This window comes from Silurus aristotelis (assembly GCF_946808225.1).
Source record: "Silurus aristotelis genome assembly, chromosome: 6".
Classification (NCBI taxonomy): domain Eukaryota; kingdom Metazoa; phylum Chordata; class Actinopteri; order Siluriformes; family Siluridae; genus Silurus; species Silurus aristotelis.
Window position 1 is genome coordinate 5344703 of NC_139579.1, and position 23829 is coordinate 5368531.

Sequence of the window (23829 nt, forward strand, 5' to 3'; positions counted from 1 at the left end):
GGTAACAAATTAATATCAAGTCAGTACTTGCAATGACTTAATTTATTGTCGACATTAATTATTTGGGCATTGAATGTTTAGAATCAACGTTCCATTACACTCTAGATGATGTAGCTCCCTTTCAAACCAAAATGATCAAGGAGAAAAAACAAGAACCCGTGGTATAATGATCATACCTGCACCTTAAAACAGACCACTCGGAAATTAGAACGTAAATGGCGTCAAACTAAATTGACAGTATTTCAAATAGCATGGAAGGAGAGTCTCCTGGATTATAGAAAGCTCTTAGTGCTGCTAGAGAAGCATATTTCTCCACCCTCATAGAAAATAACAAGCATAATCCTAACTTTTTTTTTTATTAAACACAATAGTAAAAATTTACAGTTCATAAAAGCACTGCACTAACATGCACACCATCAATAGGTAATAATGATTTCAAGATTTTGAATAATAAAGTTGAAAACATCAGGCAAAAAATCCAGACAATTAATATAAATCCACTCTATTTTATAAATAACCCTGTGGATAAAACGGTAATTATAACAGACAATTAATTACAAAGTTTTACTTCTATTCAAAAGAATGACTTCATTTCATTTGTTTCCTCATCAAAATCATCCACTTGTACTCTCGATCCCTTGCCCTTCAAGTTTCTTCAAACAAATAATACCAGAAGTAATTGAACCTGTTCTAATAAATAATAAACTCTTCCATCAGCACTATTTATGTACCCACATCCTTTACACTGGCAGTTATTAACCCTCTAATTACAAAACTTGACCTTGACCTTGACCTTGTCAGCTGTCCAACTACAGGCCGGTCTCAAATCTCCCTTTCATCCGAAAGATTTTAGAAAAGGTTGGAGCACAGCAGTTATGCTCACATCTACTTAGGAATGGAATTTCTGAAATGTATTAGTCAGGATTTAGGCCTCATCATAGCACAGAGACGGCACTAGATAAAGTGGTAAATGACCTGTTATTGGCCTCTGATCAGGGTTGTGCGTCCTTACTTGTTTTGCTCGACCTTAGTGCAGCTTTTGACACCATTGATCATACTATCCTCCTTGCTAGACTAGATAATATTGTTGGAATGAAGGGAACAGCTCTTTCCTGGCTTAGGTCTTATTTGACTGATCGGTGTTCTGCAAGGATCTGTCTTAGGCCCACTGCTTTTCTCTTTATATATGTTGCCTCTGGGTGGAATTATACATAAGCATTTGCTTCCATTGCTTTGTTGATGATACACAGCTGTATATTTCAGCAAAGCCAGATGAGAGAGATCAGCTTAAAAATGTTGAGGAGTGTGTAAAGGACATTAGACAGTGGATGCTTGATAACTTCCTTCTGCTCAACTCGGATAAGATGGAAGTAGTTTTACAGTAGTCTGACACCACAGGTGCTCGCGCCGCGGAAGAGTCTGCTCGCGCTGAGGAAGGGTCCGCCCCTGCCTCACCGCCTGGCTATGAAACTGAGACAAGCGAAGCCCCCGGGCTGCAGCCGATGCCGGTGTGAGCAGCACTTCAGCAACCGCTGACCCTGCAGCTAAACCCGCAGTAGAAGAAACTGCATTTGCAAACTGCAACTGCAACAGACATTTCTGTACCTACAGATGTTGCAATGAACATTGAGAAAAAAGATGACAACGACGAGACCGATCCAGAGACAAAACCAGTTTTCAGTCGCCACCAAAAGAAAACAACTCTTTTGCCGCAAAACAAATAAATAAAGGAAAAAAGGGAAAGGTGAAGCTGAAAACATAGTTTCTGATAACGATGGCGATTCATCAGATTCCAACACATCAGACTGTTATTGCTTATCATCACAAAATTAATCTGAAAGGATGAGTGTAAAGTACAATGCTGGGGAGATCATCAATTTTTTACTTGAGACATTACCAGAGTTACCAGGAATAGAGGTGGAAGATTAGTTCTCTGATGGCATGAGCTTTATAAATGATGGGAAAACAGTAATGAAAGAAGGCGCCTTTTCAGATAAGGAAGTTTACCGGCTCAGAAAAATTGTAAGTAAACTCAAAAGACAAAGGTTAAAGAATAAAACGCAGTATAAAAAGGTATAAATTAAGGTATAAAAAAACCCTTATGTTCAATATGAAGGATCTAAAAATAGAAACCCTTAATCTAAATGGTGCTAGAGATGATAAAAAAAAAAATGGTTTTGTTTGAGTTTCTAAAGCAGAAACAGATTGATGTTTATTCAGGAATCACACAGTGATCTTAAAAATGAAGTGGATTGGAAAGGGGAATGGAATGGACAAATAATTTTAAGCCACATGTCCTCTACTAGTGGAAGAGTAGCAATACTCTTTTCTAAAAACTTTCTACCAACCTCTTACGAAATGGAAGAAATTGTTAAAGGGCGCCTTTTAAGAGTAAAAGCGAAATTCGAAAAAACAGAAATAACTTTTTAAAATGTTTACGCACCTTTAAAAAACATTAATTCAGAAGGTTTTTTTGTTTCTAGGTGGAGATTTTAATTGTACTGAAACTTATAAACTAGATAAATCACTAGGAACCACATATTGCCTCTCAAAAAAACTTAGTACAGCTAAACAGAACTTTTGATTTGTGTGACATTTGGAGGAACATAAATACTAAGATCAGGCAGTATACATGGGCCCACAGCAGGGATAATGATTTATCTATGCCAAGACTCGATATATTTTATGCATTTAAGATGCAGAGACTGTTTCATCACACTTGGGGATCAGATTGCTACGGTATACACGAAAATTCCTTAACAAACTGGCTGAATCTCTAAACCCAAAAGAGAAAGCGCTACTAAAGGAATACAGTCTGGGTGATACAGTCCCTAATGCTACTGATGCCTTCCCGGACATAATTATGACACCTGCACTTTAAGCATCAAGCCACAGTAGTCCACTGCTAAACCTGGGACAACATGAAACTATAAAACTGTGTACGGTTATTGGAAAAGTAATCTACAGAAACACTGTAAAAGTGCTGCAGTGATCATATACACACATCACACAATGTGCTGTTTTTTTGGTGTTTTTTCTGTTGACTGTACCTGAGAGTTTTTTAATAAAGTATCTTTTGAAATCTCAAATCTCTCTCTCTCTCTCTCTCTCTCTCTCTCTCTCTCTCTCTCTCTCTCTCTCTCTCTCTCTCTCTCTCTCTCTCTCTCTCTCTTTTGGTAGATTTTAACATGCTCCTTAGGTTCCAGTGACCACTGGTACTGCCCCTCTCGTCTCCTCTCCTCGGATCTAGGATGCCTCTGGATGGTGTTCTCGTTCTCTTCAATTGGAGGCCACTCTGTGCAGCTGGGTATTTTTCTCATCAACACCCAGGGGATCTCTGAAATTACAGGGTAAGAACAGGAGCTTTAAGAATTTGGATTTGGAATGTAGTTAATGTCAATAGTCGGCTACACTGACTCAGGACTACATTTTGCATCTGCTCAACATCACTGCACACCTCAGCATCGTTTAGCTGTAATAAATGGACCTTTGGTGCCATTCAGATGAGGATGAGGTTTCCTCTTGAGTCTGGTTCCTCTCATGCCATCTCGGGGAGTTTTTCCTTGCCACAGTCACCACCTAACACACGGGACAAACTTACACATAAAGAACAACTTATTCATTCTTTATTACCACATTATCTGTGTAAAGCTGCTTTAAGACAATTGTTAAAAGCGCTATACAAATAAAAATGATTTGAATTGAAATAATTGCAGGCTGGCTCTGTTTCCTGTCTGTAATTGCTAACATTTATATATCAATTGCTACTTATATTGAAAATACAAAATTTAACCAACCCTTGCAACAATACATCTGAAATGTGTGGCCTAAATTTGTAAATTTTGCTTTGTAATGAATACATCTATAAATCTATTTATCTATCTGAAAACATATAATGTAGAAATGCTATGTGTCAGCATAGTTTGTAAATTCAGCTTGAAGTATTAAAGCTGTAATATAGATATATACTGTATGTAGTCCTCAGACCATCTGCTAATTGACTAGGAGGGTCATACAAGGCAACTCAAAGCAGGGTCAAGGTTAGCCCACTGACAGGCTGGACACTTAGTGCCTGCTGTGATGTGCCATTCCACGAGTCGAATCTCCTCTTTCTATTCCTTATTTAGATATGTAGAACTCCAGGAAGTCTGTGCTTCTGCCACCTGCGCATCATCATGTACTTTTTCCACATTTTACCATGTACTTTCTTTAGAATTTACAAAAGGAACAACACTCCTCCCAGCTGTTTAAGCGTTGTCATCGCTGACAACCTTTCAGGTCAGGCCTAAGGTCAGTACCCATCTTCGTGACATTGGGGCAGGGGTGATCCAGGTGTTACAACCACCCATGGGGTGAGTCAAATGCCATATATGTAAGACTGTCAGGAAACACGATGCAGGGACAGATTATTCTGTCAGAAACGGTGAGACTGAGTGGAAGGACCCAAATGCAGGATGCGACAGGGTTATAATTAAGCAGTTATATGGTCAGAGCAGACTGACAGAGCAATTCAGAGAAAACCAAAATTAGAAATCCACAAGCAGTCCTAATATCAGGCACGGCCAACCGAGCAACACAGGGTAGAGCAAAAACAAAAAATCAAAAACAGTCCAGATTTTAAACCAGAGCAGAGGCAGAACAGAGCAGGGGTCCCAGACAGGGTAAGGGTCAGGACCAGGAACAGGCATGGTGGCAAGAGTATTCTCGTGGGGAAGCAAATTGGTGAGATAATCTGGCCGTAATTAAATGTCTTTGTTTTTCTTAAATAACCGGTGAAGTGGAAAAAACGGCAAGATGGCCGCCGACGCGGAAGCACGCGCCGCGAAAACCCGAATATACATCGCGAGCCTGGAAGATCCTGAAAATGATCATATCAACTATATATAACTGCCAACCCACCATTTTTTCAAAGACTTCAATTGTTTTGTTTTTTTTTGTCAAATTTTAAAAAATGAGAATGTCTGTTTACTTTTGTGACTTTGGACTCTAATTTTACTGATAATGACCGAAATGTCATATGTTCCCAATTTATTACTACATCTTAACATAAAACCAGTCTCATTTACTTTTTTTTTTAACTCCTGCTCAATAAGAAAAAGACCCCAATTAAACTATATTAATCTCAAAGACCTTTGATAAAACAAAATAAAAAAAACACATTAATAAGGTATGCAGGTAGACGAGATGAAGTGAAATGAGAAAAGAAAGAAAATAAAAGCAATCTGATGTCGAGTCAAATGTGAACATGTGATGCGGATGAGTCAAAGGGAGATGGAATGCTCAGCTGTCTGAATAAATAAAAAGCTGCCAAAGGAACTGTCATTTACAAAATTTGTCTATGATTAGAGAGTTGACCCAAACAGACCCTTATTACCTGATGCTTCTTCTAACAGGAAATTGCTAATTAAGAGAATAAAATACAGGGCAAAGCATTTAAAGGTATGTCAATGTGTGTGTGATCCTTACTTTCTTGAAAATGTGTTGCAGCAAGAAGTACAATTAAGACCCTTCATGAGCTTCATAATCTGATCAAATGGCTTTCTGTTCAGTGTATATTTTCTAAACTAATATTTGGAGTAAGAGTCTTTATATTTCACAGGTACATTAGGGCACATTAAAATTCTTTCTTCACAGTTTTTTGTTCATTTTTATTTGTACTTAACAGTAGACATTTTCTCATAGGAGCTTTACAGTGATTAAACAGTTATAAAGTTGTATAAAAGAGTGTATAAATTTACTGCCTATAAGTTTGTTCCTTATAATTGTACGTTTATCTCTTATGAGCAAGCCTGTGGCAAGGAAAACTCCCTGAGACAAGGATGACAAAGAAACAATACAGAACCCATGCTCATCTGAGTGGCAGTGAAAATGTCCACAGGTGCATCATTGTTGAGGTGTGCAGTGATAGGCACTTAAATTCAAAACTGTTCATTCAACCTGTGGTCTTGTTAGTATTAATTACAGTTCAAATCCATCCTACAAGTTCTTGAGGTGCTCAGTAACTTCATAGAACTTTAGACTGTTGGGCCATTATTCTGGGGACATCAGACTTATTCCAAATTGTTTGGAAGCTGGGGTCAGAGCGTAGGTTCAGCCATGAGACAGCACTCCTGGAGCAGAGAGGGTTATGGGATTGCTTAAGGGCCGTGGCAGTGGTGCTGTGGTTTGAACCCTGACCGATCAGTAATCGAGAATCCTTAACCACTGAGCTACCACATTTCCACCTTAATAGCTACCTTAACATTCACATGCAGTGAAAAAAAAACTATTAACCCAAAGCATGTCAAGTAACCTGTTTAAATATTTTATGCTGTAAATATTAAATTATCCATAAAAAAGAGTTTTAGGTCTAATAAATATATATTCCTGTCATTAAACAACACGCACAGCTACGCAACAGTACTATTTTAATATTCCAGTGGTTTTTTAGAATACTCCAGGTTGTAATCACCACTGAAAAGATTCTCGTAGAAAATAACTTGACCTCTCATTCAGTAACGGCCAAAGCCATTCATTAGCCTTCATTACACCCAGGTCTTTTGTGAGAAAATGCAGCCGGCTTGCACACACATACACAAAAAGACCAGGTGACACTGCGACCTATTAAAAGTATTTCATCATCACTCCATCTTTGTGAATAAAATGACAAGAGGGATTACAAGAGAGGGGTGACGACTTTGAAGGTCAGCTGGGGTCATACGAAACCCCCTGCTGTGAGCACACTCTTCATGCCACGAGTGGATTCAATCATTCTCATCCACATCAATTATATCAATCTTCTCTGGCCCTCTGACTCCCACTGCATTATTCAGATGTGCTCTTCAGCATGAGTGGCATGGCTAAGAAAGGTGAGGTCTTGCCCCTAAACAGGGATGATGACATGCAGTCTGAGGCCATAACTAGAAGATGTTGGAGAATTCAAAAATAAATTCCAATAAAGTATAATTTAGTTCTGCTTTTGGAGTTTTTCCATGTGATGCATGGTTACTACTGAACAGCTCATTATTAGATGCGAGGCTAGAAACTAATATCTATCAATAGCTTAAAAGAAGAGAAAATATTAGGGTGCTAAAGGCATTATATCCCAAGCTCTCATAGATGATGCAATAAGAATAATGTCATAAAATCATAATCTAATATGGTTGCCAAAAATGAAGCTTTTCTGATGTCATTATTTTGGAAAAGCAGGTCGTTCCCATGATCTTGTCTAGAGCCTCTGTTAGAACACCAACTTGGTTTTGCATAGAAAGCCTATAAACGTTTTATAGACTACATTTCGAGGAATAACCCATAAAACAGTCTGTGGGGAAAAATACGTGCCACAAAGCTTTTAGCAAACAAGTCCTGAATCCAAGAGTTAAGGAAAGGGAGCCAATAAGGGAGAAACCAAAAGAAAGGCGAAGAAAATTTTTCCAAATCATTGGCAAAGAAATTTGTGAATTATTGTCTGTTGTCACCTACTGTCATGAATATTCCGAAGAGGAGCAACAAGAGGACATTATCGATAAGCATACCAGCCAAACATGCACAGACATGGTGAGACTGGAACACAAAAGTTGCTATGTCATTTATTCCAAATGCCAGTTTCCATCCCTCTTTACTTTCTTTTATTTTCTTTTTTCTTAATCCATAATGCATCTTCTCAATCTCAGCAAAGATTAAATGCACTTTTTTAAGTTCCTTATAAAGTTGCACAAAATGCACGAGAACATAACTCATAAAACCATAACTTACAACATATCATACGCACAGTTATGATGATTTATGAATATGGGTTACATGAAGAAGGTAGCAGGCTGCTATCGGAAGTGCAGCATGTGCCTTTTTAGATGAAGGAATACAAAGATTTTAGCTGCTCGGATTAAAAATCCTCTTAGAAAATCTGCCGGCTTAGTTTATGCTAAGTGTCATTCGGAAAGTAGCAGTGAAGATTTGAAACATTTATGAATACTTTCCTTTTTTAAATCCTGTCAGAAACCTGTCAGATTAGCTCATGCTAACTTGCTCACTGATGTTACCAATGAATATTTGAGGCATTTATGGATGCAGTAATAAAAAATCAGCTCTATGGTCATGTCAGGTTAGCTCATGTTAGCCATCTGAGCAGCTCCCAAAACAGAGTGTAGAAAGGAAATGAAAGTGAATGAATGAAGGGAAAAGTATTTTTGAATTCCTAAATCTCAAAAACTATTGATCAGTTTAGTCATAAGGTCTTAACATTTGAACAGGTTTGAACTGCTGTTTTTGGCAGCTGCTGGCTAGTCAGGCCAAGCTGTGAAGATTAGAATCAATTACAAATATATGGCTCCGACAAACATAAACACCACAAATGAAAGCAACGTTTGCCTCAGAGTCCAGAAACTGAAAATAATTAAAAGAAATGTGTTTTTTTGAGGGGAACGGAGGAAGGGGTGTCTTCTTTTTTTTTTCCCAACACATTCTCTTCCTCTCTGCCTGTTATTTTCTCTCCTTCATGGTGTAACAGTTTGGTAAAATTTCCAATGACTGGATTTGTTTGCCAGCGGGCACAAAGGGGTTTTTGCCAGCTTTTTAGAACCAAAGACAGAGCCAATCAGATGGGCTGAACAGGATCTGAGGGAGAGAAAATGAGTGAGAGATACACGCTTCGAGAAAGGATGTGGCACTAAGTGCCCTGGGTAGCAGCAGGACTGAGAGATTGAGTCTCCAGATAAGCAGACAGAAGGCCGCAGGACCTGTATTCTGTGTTGTGTGTGTGTGTGTGTGTGTGTGTGTGTGTGTGTGTGTGTGTGTGTGTGTGTGTGTGTGTGTGTGTGTTTTGGCACAGTTTTTGGCACAGGCATACACACTACCAGCCCAGATGAGAACACAGCGGTGTTCTATGATATCAGTGGATGTTGTTCACTCACCAAATCCTACAAGTGCTAAATTATTCAAATCACACAACCAACTACCCCAAATCAGCCAACTCCCTGCTGGACAATATGAGCTCATTCCACTCTACACGCACACACACACACACACACACACACACACACACACACACACACACACACACACACAAATCCATTTCAGTTCCTTCCAAACCATGCACTTGATTTGCACCTCTTTAAAGCATAGTTATTTAAATTAAAAAATCTTATTAAGGTTGTAACCTACAAACAAACAGATTTTATTCCCAGAGGATCATTAGTGTTACCTATTGTGGAGCCCAGTATATGTGTGCATGTGTAAAAGAGAAAAATGTTTTTCCATGGTTACCTATGACTCCTATGAGTGAGTGAGGAGAGCAAGTCGGGTGCTGTGTGTAGGAGGTGTAGGTAGATCTTAATTGCTGGCATTATTTCTGGAGCATTTGTAAATCACGTGCGACCGACTGTAATGAGTACTAGCACTCAAAACGTGCCTTCAACCAAACCTCACAGCTTCATGTCGTTAATCACTACGTCTTGTTTTTCCCCTGCTTAAAGAAAAAATTTACCTGTGATTCAACTTATTTTTGACTGATATTTTAAATTGCTTAATATATACACCATGTTCATCTCAGTTCTGAGTAACAATTAACAATGTGGATACAGGTCGGGTGAAAAGTCGACGAGGATCCGAATGACAGGCGTAGGTGTAAATGAGACATGGAGGACAAATGTGATAACAACCAGAATCAATTTTGATCAGATTAGCAAACACTTTTTTTTCACTAAGTTACAGGTTTAAAACAAGCTGGAAGTTATTTCTGTAGTATAATGTAATTGAATCATTTTGCATTTTAGATGTTTTAAACAAGCATAATCCATTTAAGGCAATTTTTGTCCAGATTTAAGTCATGTATTACAACCTAATGGCTTCCTTTGGAGGTCAAATCAACACTCTTTGACATGTTCCTCAAACGTTCCTGGACCACTTTTTTTTTGCATTTTGACAGGATGAATTACTCTTCTGAAAGAAGCCACTTTTGAGTGCCCTGTTATTAGTTCACCTGTTGTCCTTTAATGAACCACTTTTGGTAGGTACCATCCACTACATTCCTGGAACACCATACAAAAGCTGCAGTTTATCTGACCCAGTTGTCTAGTCATCACAAATTGACCTTTGTCAAAGTCAGGTTTAAAACCTTATGCTTGCACATTTTTCATGCTTCTAATACATTAAAAGAAGGAGGCGGAAGCTCAGGGTTAAGGCATTGAACTTTGGATCGGAAGGTCACAGGTTCAGATCCCACCACCACCAAGCTGCCACTGCTGGGCCCTTGAGCAAGGTTCTTAAACCTCACCTGCTCAGTTGTAAGTCTCTCTGGATAAGGGCGTCTACCAAATGCCATAATTGTAAATGTAAACTTCAAGAGCTGAATCTTCACTTACTATCTAATATATCCCACTATTTTGGTGCCATCTAATCAAGATAATCAATGTTATTGGCTACACCAATGGGTAGTTTAGATGTTATGGCTGATCAGTGCAAATGGACACTATTTGAACAAAAGTATTGAAACACCTGCCATATATGGGTGTTACCACACAACCGGAGGTATAGGATCTCTTTGCATACGATAGAATTATTTTCCCCTTTACGCGAACTGACACCCAAACCTGTTTCACCATGACAGTGTCGCTGTAAAGATATCCTTTACATGGTTTGGAGTGAAAGCTCTTGAGTGGCCTGCTATAGATCTCTGACCTCAACCCTATTGAACACATCAGGGATCAATTGGAATGCTGACTACACCCCAGGCCTCCTTACCTTACATCAATACCTGACTTTACTAGTGACTGAATGAGCACAAATCTGCACAAGCACCCATCAGTGGAACAACTTCCCACAAGTTTAAAGGTTGTTATAACAACAAATGAGGACAAATTGTGGTTCCCCATTCAGGAACTCGAGCTGCGTCGTAACGCAGGGGCGTTCTAAAAGCGTTACGACACAGCGTCTCGTTTCCTCTGGGAACTAGGGTTACATTCGTAACCTAGGGACGTTCCCCATTCGGGAACGAGACGCTGCGTCGTAACGCTTTGGGAACGCCCCTGCGTTACGACGCAGCTCGAGTTCCCTCGGCAACTAGGGTTACATTCGTAACCCAGAGACGATTTTAATGTTTCCAAAGAACATACGAATCTTATGGTCAGGTGATTAGATTAGATTGGATTAAATTTCATTCGATGAGATGAGATTCAACTTTATTGTCCTGGCACATGTTACAGTACAAGGCAATAAAATGCAGTTTGCATCTAACCAGAAGTACATTGGTAGCAGTGTAAAATGTTTACATATGTACAAGTTTGTAAGGCTATGATATATGTAATAAGTAATGATAAATTAATTAATAATATGATATGTATAATATGATTATAAAAAAAACAGTACACAGAAAGGGGATTATATACCATAAGCACAATGGTTATGGATAGTGGAATGAAGGAGATATTGAATGCCGTGTTTATGAAAAAAGATATTTACATATGTGCAAAATGATATGGAGAGTTTAAAAAGAGGCTATTATATACAGTATGTGTACAGTATATCTAGTCTTATTTTTTACCCAGCTGGTTTAAGAGACTTTAGTTCAAAATCTCAATAGATATTTATAATATTATATTATACAACAAATACATAAAAAAAAAAAAACTAAACATTTTGATTTTCTCTCAAGTTATGAGAGTTTTTTCTTTTTTTTTTTTTTTTTTTTTTAATCAAGCCACCGCCCACATGGGGTGGAAAGCATCTTGTCAAGTCATGCACATTGACTGACAATAACCTACATAAACATAAACATAAAAAGCCTTGTGTCGATTCGAGGTTGTGTTGTAACAGTGTTAGGGTTTGATTACATTAGAATATAATGATGCCTTTCTAGGTATCTTAGAGTTCATTTAAATATATGAGTCACACCATATTGTCATGACATGTCATAGGTGGCCATGTGAAATTGATATTAGATCGACATAAATAAATCATTATGACGACTGACACCTGTTATTAATGTTTCATTTATAATAAAAAAATCATAAAAGAAATAAAAGGACCCTTATGAATTTTTATTACATAATTACATACAAATGTATTTTTTTCTGTATTACAGCTTTAACATAAATACACCCAAATACTTCAAATGACACACTTAATTTGTTCATATATTCATCGACATTGTCCTTAAATAAAATTATCCTCGACTAAACTCGACTTTGTACTTTACAAACCTAAACCAAATTCCAGTTCCAGTTGTGACTGATAGAAATGAATGTGATAAGGATGGAAAAAAGCTTCTAGAAAACAATCCATCTATCAGCAGTGGCATGGCATTACCTACCAACATGAGTGGGTGGTCTAAAACAAACCGTTATCAAAAGGAGTCCGATACACACTCTGTACACACCCCACCCCTACATACACACATGCACCATGTGTGCTCAAGAAATAGAGCATGTAGATACGCTTTCCTCCAGCTGGTCTACACACACACACACACATATGTATGCAGAAAAAGAGCTACAGTTATATCAGTCTCATGTGCTGACATCGCCTACACTCTGCCCGGACTTTCCATCTGCTGACGGTTTGATTAATTGAGCCAGAGTTCATGTACTGACCAGGATGATTTATGTGATGCTTTCTTCACTCGGGGAAAAGGCAGAGTTGAAAAGCCTGTGTTTCTTATCTATGGATTTGAATTGATGGAACCTTCTGGCAAAAGTCCAGTGGCTCAGTATTGACACTATAAAGACCAATGAAACACCAGTGTTACACTTTATCCCACGAAGCTTTTGAATTCTCAATTCTGATTTGTCAGCAGATGCACATTATATTAATACACTTCCTTTCATTTGGTAACAGTTTCCCTCTAATACCTTTTACTGGGAATTGTGTGGTTGTAGGGCCAATAAAGGGCCAATGAAGGCAATAGCTAAGGTGTGAGGAAATGTTTAGCATTTAGAGTTTTTAGTGTAAGTAAGTAAGAAAGAAAGAAGAAAGAAAGAAAGAAAGAAAGAAAGAAAGAAAGAAAGAAAGAAAGAAAGAAAGAAAGAAAGAAAGAAAGAAAGAAAGAAAAAAATAAGAAAGAAAGAAAGAAAGAAAGAAAGAAAGAAAGAAAGAAAGAAAGAAAGAAAGAAAGAAAGAAAGAAAGAAAGTAAAAAATTAGAAAGAAAGAAAGTAAAAAGTTAGAAAGAAAGAAAGAAAGAAAGAAAGAAAGAAAGAAAGAAAGAAAGAAAGAAAGAAAGAAAGAAAGTAAAAAATAAGAAAGAAAGAAAGAAAGAAAGAAAGAAAGAAAGAAAGAAAGAAAGAAAGAAAGAAAGAAAGAAAGAAAGGAAGAAAGAAAGAAAGAAAGAAAGAAAGGCTACTTAGCATAGGCCTTTTTATAGCTGCTATAATATGTTATATCAGGACTAACTTTTTTTTAAACAAGTTACATTGAACATAACTATACATTTCTAAACCATATGGCATGGACATTTTTTGGGGGTTGGGTTGGCAAAGTGCTGTGGTATAAGAGGAACTATTCAGGACCTGCTGATTTACCGAAAAATTAAAATTTCTTTGATCGATCGGGCCAAATGATATCGCCCAATAATTAGGCTTTAAAATACAGCAGCTTGAATGCTGGATAAATAGTTATAGTACTGTTATATAGCATTACTCTGCATCAACACATTGTCATGTAGACGAGGAAAGACGAAGAAAGAAGTATCAAATAAATCAAATAAATATCAATGCTACTATTAATGCCATGCTACACTAAAACTTTTTATTATTTAAAAAAAAAAAAAACTCTAGTTTCCATTATGTATATCCATCAAACCTCCTCAAAAGGCTAAAACTCTTAAATATTCCTATCCTTGTGGGGGGCATTTGATCTGCACCAAGATACCACAAACCAACATGCACACACACACACACACACACACACACACACACACACACACACACACACACACACACACACACACACACAGAAAGCATTTCTTTAAATAAATATTAAGTAAAGTTTAGTCTCAAAAACATCTCATCTGCTAAACTCAAGCTGATAGAGAACTATGTTCCAGTCAGCTCACTCTCAGAGGCTGACTCTTTCACCTTCACTGCTTCTCAGAATGGGGGCACACACTCCCACACTCCGTGGAGATTTGGATTAATAGGACAGAAAGCTGATTAGCATGAGGTGAAGAGAGGGTGTGAGGCTTGGCAGATGTTTTATTCACATGCACAGTTAAAAAGGAATAAGTGTGTTTGATCTCTCTGCATACTCTTGCTCTCGGTGCCTCAGAGTGTGAATTTGATCACACAATGACTACTAGTTATTTATATTTTTATATTTTATATTTATATATATATATATATATATATATATATATATATATATATATATATATATATATATATATATATATATATGTCTTTTTTCCATTGATAAATCTTATCTTGTTGGTACTAAAAATAAAAGATAGTATATTTACACACAGAGGTTCTTTATGAGTATTTAAACATCTTTATATTGCTACAAATTCTATGAAATCTACAGTGCCGTATAAGCATATGACTATATAATGGATGGATGGATGGATAGATGGATGGATGGATGGATGGATGGATGGATGGATGGATGAATGGATGGATGGATGGATGAATGGATGGATGGATGGATGGATGGATGGATGGATGGATGGATGGATGGAACAGTGTAGATTGAATAGAAAAACTCAGATGAGAATGGGTTCCTTTCTGAGTCTGGTTCCTCTCAAGGATTCTTCCAAATGCCGTCTCAGGAGTTATTCCTTGCCACAGTAGCCACTGGTTTGCTCATTAGGGATAAACTTACAATTATAAGGAACAAAATTATTCATTCTCTATTACCACATTATCTGTGCTAATCTGATTTGAGATCATGTCCATTCTTTAAAGCACTAAACGCAAAAAAAGAACTCAATTGAATTTAATGCAAGTTTTTTCAAACAAAATAAATGAGAGGCTTTAATCACGCACGTGTAAAATTTTAATCCAGGGCCTGTTGAAAGGAAGCAAAAATAAGCATGAATGCAAAACCCAAAATATCTTACAATAAGTGTTTATATTGAATGATACATATTCATTAGCATTACAAATGTGCTGATGGTTTTGCTGTTGTTGCCCGCCCACCTCAATGTTTGATATGTGCGTTCTGAGTTGTTTTTCAGTTGTTGTAAATAGTGGCTAGTCATTATATCCTTATAACTTTTCCCATGGCTTCTCTCACCAACCAGGCCCATAGAACTATATGTTTTGTGTTTTTTCACACAATTCTGCCTAAACTATCAATGTGAAAATCCCAGATTATATTCCCGGGATTGTCTGATGGGCGAACTGCATGTGCAGATGTACAGGTTAAAATGGCCCTGTGAGTGAACTGATGCTTTAAAAAAAAAAAAAAAATGTTTGTAATACAGGAACAAAGCAATCCCACATTAATCGGATCGTATACATGCTCCTCAGGCCATGACAGTTAATTCTTCATCTCATTCCAATATCGCGAAAGCATGTTTCACAATCTGAGGGGAGACTGTATGAAAGTAGAGAATCATTTCAAAATAATGAGCTTATCTATTATTTCAGCGCAGTGATTGCTTGAGAGGAAAGTCAAAACCTATTAGCAGTTAATGATGCCTTTGGAAACCCTACAAACGTTTAAGCCTCATACCTCCAACTTTAAGCTAATGCTCTTCAAACCAGCTTATTTCAAAACCTATGGGAATTTGACCACTTACAGGCCCAAACTTATCATATTTACCCAACCTGTTCATAACATCCTATGAATATCAAATATGGAAAAAAAAAATATTAATGTTTTTTTATTGGATAAAAACAATCTTGTCCTGTCAAAAGGTAAAAAATAAAGGCAACAAAAAGAGCCAACCTATTCTCGGATACATATCTCAGTTCTCGGGTGCTGCTCTAATTAGTGCGCGAACACTATGTGTTGGTTTAAGCCTTGAACAAATACTTTGGGGACATAAATCCAAAAGGACACTGATGAAATGAGAGCAAATAGGCAGCTTGCTTATCTGCTTCAGCAGCAGTAGGCAGGACAAGGAGATTCCACCATAGAGTTGGCAGGGTTTTGTAGCGTTTATTAGCTGCTAACCCTGGACCAGCTCATCTTCAAACCTTTTACTGACACACAACAGAGCTGATAAGAGCAGTGATGAACTATAAACTTCACGCAGGAAGTTTTAATAGGCTGCAAATGCGTGCTAGCTGGCACTTCAGGCATTGCTGTATGGGAAATAAAGGAAAGCAAACTGAACACCACACACACACAGGTTTTGTGCATAGTAAAGCCTTGAAGCATGAGATGATAAGAACACTGAATTCTCGAAGTAAAGGAGGAAAAAATACGACATGGTGGTAAACCATAAACATGTCCACAGAATAATAAAATTATTTCTGAATTATAAAATAAACCTTTATTAGCTTTACTATTTTTATTTTTTTTTAACCAGATATCCTGTGGACAATTTTTGGCAAACTTGATAAAAAAAAATTATAAAAAAACAAAAAGGTTGATTATTTGTATTAGGGGTGTAAACTCTTCCTTTTACACAATACAATATGCAATTCCTAATTTGACAAGTCAATCTATACTTATACAATATGATGTGTTTTAAAATAAAGCGCCTCCTGTCCATGTGTGACCAACTTTGGACCTGTGTACTGTTCATTAGTAAAACTTTCTTTCGGCTTCTCCCGTTAGGGGTCGCCACAGCGGATCATCCGCATGTTTGATTTGGCACATGTTTTTACGCTGGATGCCCTTCCTAACGCAACCCTCCCCATTTATCCGGGCTTGGGACCGGCACTAAGAGTGGCTGGGGTTGGTTCCCTGACCGGGGATCGAACCCGGGCTGCAGCGGCGAGAGCACCGCATCCAAACCACTAGACCACCAGGGGACGTGTACTGTTCATTAGTAGAGAATGAAAATACATAGAGAATGGTTATGTTTAGGAATCAGAGTTGCAGGGCAAAATACCTCACCTTAACCTATTTATACTTCTGTCCTTTTTTATTGATAATAATTGATTTGCAATCAATTAGAATCAATTACAATTGATTTATGTGTTGTTGATGTTGTACATCGTCTTTTTAATCCATACCATTTGATGTTACAGCTTCGATTTCTATGCGTTTCCAACAAATAATAAATGATCTGTCTGGGCTAAGAAATTTAATTGTTTTTGTTCTATCCCTAATTCAAATAGCGCCTAATTGTGATCTGTGTGTTCTAAAAAGCTTTTTACTGAACTGTTACTAGTTTAACTAACAGACCACATTTGCTTTGAATGCAAGAGACAGGAAAAATCCATGTTTTTTTAGCTGCCAATTCTATAACTTGACAAAAGATCACAAAATCAGGTTATAGCATGGTGATGCTTTTTTTATTCGAATTGTTCCAAATGAAAAATTTTTTATATTATTTTCAGCCATATCATTTTTCCCCATATTTTTCCCATTCAGAAAGCGTGGAGTTGCCAATATTTGCATTCAACTGATAAATTTAGATTCTCTCGAAGCCGGCCTCAATTATTTGCACGTAAAAATGTAATCAACCCCTGTGCAGTGAGGAAACGTTGAAAACAGGACATTCGTAGAGCATGGAGGACCTTCCAAGCGTAATCAATCATGTTGTTCTTGTTCTTATGCAAATGATATGTTGATTGGTCCTGAAACAATTAGCAGTGCTCATTAATTAAGGCCAGAAACATTTTGTCAATGTTGGAGGGTCGGAAACCGGGAGGAGAATAACTCCTGCGTGTGTGATTAATGAGTGTGTAAAGATCAGCTCTCCTGAGAGAACCGGTTTAAAAACAGTGCTGTACAGTAGTATGTACTGAGTGCTTTATTTACAGGGCAAAGGGATCGAAATCATTCTCTGCACTTCACTGGAAGTACTTCAAGTTAAGTTGAGAGTTGAGTGCAAACAGGCAGAGAGAGAAAAAAAAAAGAAAAAGAAAACACAATATAAATGTATGAGACTCTGCTAACCTCCGGTGATGGTTTCCACACACTCACACACGTCTGCTGCCTTTTCTCCAGTGTGTTCACACCTCACTTGTGAAAACTCAAGCTACCGACTACTTTCCTGCCAATCCAGCAAAGCAAATCTGCATTGCCAGACACGGCGTATGAGTCACGCCATCACATCCACGTTAGCTCCAAACTTCACCAAGACTCAAACTAAGCTGCAAATGTCGGGAAGATGGTGCAATTTCATTTCTAGCACATAACATTAAATATGGCAGTGAAAAAAGAGGAGCTGTTGATTAGAAAATTACAGGACTACAAAAGAGACCGTCGGACTCTTTAATACACTTAACACTCACCTGCTCAAATTTTTTGATTTAGATCAAAAAGATGATAGTAATTAGAAAAAAAAGGTCCCTGGCTTTGTGCACAGAGGCATTGTCATGCTGGAACAGGTTTGGGTCTCCTAGTTCAAATGAGGGGAAAATGTAATGCTACCAAACATTCAAGAACATCCTAGACAAATGTGCACCTCCAAGACAATGATAAAATGGGAAGAACCAAATATGGCCAGAAAAACCAGGTGTCCCAATATGTTTGTCCATATAGATGGCGTTTCAATCAACAAAAACGCTCGTTCACGTGTGGACTGTGAAAATAGAAGAAATATATTTAAAGAGCCGGAAAGTAAATAAACACCAGGCTGAAACGTTCGTCAAAGCGTCTTACATGTTGCTCATGTGCAGTTCAGGGACGTAAAAGTTGTCCGATGTTTAAGTGTGGATGAGCAAATTTTGGAAACTTTTCAGAATGAAAATATGGATGTGGAGTATTTTTGGACCCCGTTTTCAAGATCTTTCCGTTAGTGTAGATGTAGCCTTAGACTACTTTCTAAGCTTGCATTGACCTTATAAGATCAAGAAGATCATGAGTGTGATGTTTTCACACTGAGGGTGTTGTAATCAAATACCTTCCACCATCACATGGGACAGGACAAAAGTTAGAACCCACTCTAATACCAGAATTGCTTGAACAGAACAGATGTGTGTGAATGAATCAGTGGATATTTCAGCCCTGGTTTATGTGAGATCCGGTGATGAGACCAAGACTGATTTTTCCCAATACAAAATACAAAATGTTTCTTTCAAAATTGGGTAGTAACGTAGAAGAGTTTCAAATGCAAATTTCATTTTTTCAACCTGATCTTTCTCTATTTAAATTGATTGTAGAATGCAGACTTATGATTTGTGCTTAAGATACATGCCACTCGAATACACGACACCCCTTGTGAATGTGCAGAGCTGAAATTCCGCCTTAGTATCAAAGCGTTCCAAAAGCGTGTTTAGGATCCGAAAGTCATCGAAATCATTTCAGTTTGTTGCACACTGCTTCCCTAATTGAGCCCCGAATCATCTTTTTTTATGCAAAACCTGTCTGGCAAAATTCAAGTCCCCATCTGCACCAAAATAATTAACCCCCCTTTATTGAAGTCAAATTAACACTCGCCCCCTACAGATTTCTCCGCTGCTGCCTCTGAGCCTCGCTTATCTCCACAAGTAATAAACATTTCAGGCCCTCGAGCATCCTGTGCAGGCGAGAGACAGAGGGAGGGGGGGGGAAGAGGGAGTTAATAAAATAAATATAATCCCTGCTCTAAATTTCTTTGCAACACATGAACCTGGACTTTTGCACCAAGGACGTTGTTAAAGCCACTCACAAATTAGGCTTTTCAATCACAAAAAAGGAGTCTTTGGCCACCGAAATTCCCAACAGCGACGTGAAAACATGGCACAAAGATAACTGTTGCAAACAGGCATTAGATTCTAGTTTTTTTTCTTTCTTTCTTTCTTTCTTTCTGTTTTTATTAAAAAATACATCACCTTACTGGTTACTGAATTACTGAAGATTGAAAAACAGACCCACAAATACACATACACACATGCAGGTTTGGGCAAAGATAGAATTTTTTTTATATATATATAAAATACCAAATATCTTAACTTTAAGTGTTTCAGAATTTACTACAAAATACAGCAGCCACTGCATTTATCACAATAAACGACTGTATTTTTGTATTTTAACAATACCGAAAAATCCTTCCACAAGTGTGCATGAAATTTCTTCGCAAACTTTCGAACAATTGGCCGATTTGATCTGTTCAATCACATTACACCGACTCAGTTGATTAAGTAAACAATGATAGCAATAGCATTTCTCTGGCTGTGTCACGCAATAAATCTGACATATTCAACCAGTTAACATACAAACAAACAGGACAACTAATGGCACCTGTTTTCATTGCAACTCGTTTCTAACTAATGAATCATTTGATTGTTAATCATAAATATAACAATATATTGAACCAACCCCAGCCATTAGGGTTGCACAAGCCTTAGTGCCGGTCCCAAGCCCGGATAAATGGGAGGGTTGCATTAGGAAGGACATCCAGCGTAAAAACGTGCCAAATCAAACATGCCGATGGTCCGCTGTGGTGACCCCCAATGGGAGAAGCCGATAGAAAGTTTGTTTTATTGTGTATCAGGCAGTCATTCATGCAATTGTATGCAAAATCATGATCCCACTAAAGGGTACAATAATTAGCAAATAAATATTTATTTATCAATCACTGGACATCTATTTGAAAGCTGGCAGCCTGTACGTATCTTACCTTCACCACCTTCTTCCATGTAGATCAATTTTCTGTTCTGATCTCAACAAGTCTTGACAAACTACTGAGTAGGTACTAATCAGAGGCCGCATTTTTATGACGTCATCATGTAGAACTTCTTACAAAGTATTTTACAGTATTTAAACATTTCAAAAATACAAAACAAAACATTTTGATAAAGCCATTTTCATCAACCCTCTCAAATACAAATGACAAAATCCAAATCTTTTATATTCAAAATACGTATTTACATATATCATAAATACTGCCCATCCCTGAACACGTGTATTCACAAGTGGAGGGAAAGTGAAGAATTTCGCTTCTACACATGGCCTTGCAGATGAATGCCGTGTTGATTGTGTTTGCCGAGGAAAAAAAACGTGTTCCATCCATGGCTCCCCTCCTTTTCCCCACTCGTACTCCTTCCAAACATCCGAAATCTGAAAAGACCACATTATCCAGAGGATTCGTGTCAATTTGCATATTCATTAGAATTAATTAAAATGCATTGCAGCCTGTTTTTTTATCTCTATTTTTTCAATACTTGAGAGGTTGTATAGACAAAGAAGGAAATGATCAGAATGTGCGATTAGAGTGTAAAAGATAGAGGGAGGGAGAGAGGAAAAACGAGAGAAAGAATGACGGTATCTCCAGTCGAGTCTAACGTCAGGGAAATGTCTTTTTATTCTAAATCAAGCCCCGACTCTTCCTGATGAGTCCTATTCAGCCGCAGACAAACAGGGCTTTTCTAAAAGATGGGCGACTCTCTAATTTGGGTGAGTTCAGGTGCCTTTTCACTGGGAAAAGCTTGAATTTTAAAAGGCCCGAGCCTCACGACTGCTCTACAAAGCCTCCTGGCTGCTTTTGTGCATGAGCTGTGGAGTGAAGCAGTCAATCAACACACACGCACACACACACACACACACACACACACACACACACACACACACACACACACACACACACACATGAACACACCGCAAGCACACACACACATACACTGAGCTCATTCAGTCGCTACTACTCTCTAATTAAGACCTCGGAGCACATTAATGCATCTCCAATCCATATGAAGGGATTCGTGTCTGTGGCATAGTGAATATAGAAGCTGATCAGCAATAAAATAAAGGTACTGTTGAATATGGAAAAGCAAATATGCAGCATTTTGTAAGGTGGCATGAGGTCAAGGTCATGCCAGGGTCATGCAGGTTAATAGCAGACCAAGCTTCCAAAAAGATTAGCGCATCCTGAACTTTCTCAGCTGCTGCATGCTACAAGCTAATTACTTTTTTTTTATTTTTTCATTAAACGTGTGCTTGGTTCCATCTCTTCAATTAATTTGAATATCAGTTATAAATAAAAAAAAAACTGTAGTAGAGAGACCAGGTCATTATCAATCACTCAGAATAACTACAAAGATAAATAGAGTGCTTCTTCTTCTTCTTTTTTTTTCATTCAATTAACAGCATCCATCTTGCATGTGAGAATTACAGCTCCATAAGACTACATTGGTTTGTCATTTAACTGCTATGTATTTCTTTTCCAATGGTCTCTTTTTCTTTCTTAAATATCATTTAAAAGGAAAGAAAAAGGCACAAAGAAAACACAAACCCCTCCATCCTTCATGTTTGGCAGTAGCTAAAAAAATTGTTACAGCTTTACACAGAGGATCTATCACACTCAGAACATAATAAAAAAAAGAACTGCAGGTGCAGGGAAAGGTTCAGAGATCGGCTCTTCTTTAAGTAGGGAGGAATCAAATGCAGGCCACGTTTCATTTACTGTCAGTATTAGAAGAGTGCTACAGAAAATGGATACTTCTCAGTACTCCACTTGACATCTCCTTGAGGCTACATCCTGCCGCCTTGTGAGCTAGAAATGTCCCCCATCATTAAGGACATATCAGTTATTTGCAGTGCCATGCACAGACATTAAGAGGAGCAGGTGCTCAAAATGGATCAAGATGTCAGAGTACGAGCTACAATGCAATTATCAGGGTTTCCAACCCTGGTTCTGGAAAAACCTCTGTCCTGCACATGTAGTGCTTTTCCTGCTTTAACATATATGACTCACGTAATCATGTCAGTAACAGTGCTTTCTGAGATGATGTGGGTGTGTTACTTGCCAAAGCTTGATTTTTTTATCAAAGCAAACATTAACAAGCTGTTACATATAATGTTTTTCTAGTTATTTTAAAGAATATGACCATCACACAAGATCTCCTGTCCTTCATCTCCACAATCATCAATGGGTCATTAACATCTGGCTATGTACCAACTACCTTCAAGCAAGCAAGGGTCATTCCCATCTTGAAGGAACCTGCTTTGGATTCATCAGACATCAACAACTACAGACCGGTCTCACTTCTCTCCTTTCTTTCTAAATCTCTGGAATGCACTGTTTTTAACCAACTGTCTGTCTATCTCTCACAGAACAACCTCCATGATCCTAATCAGTCTGGGTTCAAAGCAGCACATTCCACAGAGACTGCCCTTTTGGCTGTTTCTGAGAAACTGCATGCTGCTCGGTCAGCCAAGGTGTCATCTGTACTTATCTTCCTGGACCGTTCTGCAGCATTTGACACAGTCAACCACAAGACACTTTTGTCAGCCAGGAATGGTTTGCTTCCTACCTGGAAGGTCGCTCATACCAGGTAACATGGAGGGGATCCACATCTGCCCCGTGCAGACTCACCACTGGTGTCCCACAAGGCTCGGTACTTGGTCCCCTCCTTTTCTCCCTCTATACCCACTCCACTGGTAAAGTCACATCCTCACATGGGTTTTCTTATCACTGCTATGCAGATGACACTCAACTAATCTTTTCTTTCCCTCCATCAGATACCACAGCTTCCGCTCGGATATCACAGCATGCTTGACAGACATATCTTAATGGATGAGTGCTCACCAACTAAAACTCAACCCCAGCAAAACAGAACTGCTGGTCATCCCAGGTGAATTATTTCCAGGTCAAGATCTCCAAATAACACTTCATGACTCTCTGCTCTCCCCTTCAGCCACTGCTCGTAACCTTGGGGTAACTATGGACAATGAACTGTCCTTCTTCCCACATGTTGCTAATGTTGCTCTTTCTTGTCGATTTCTTTTCTATAACATCCGAAGGATTCGTTTCTGTCCACACAGGCTGCCCAGGTGCTTGTTCAGTCTCTTGTCATTTCAAGACTTGACTACTGCAACTC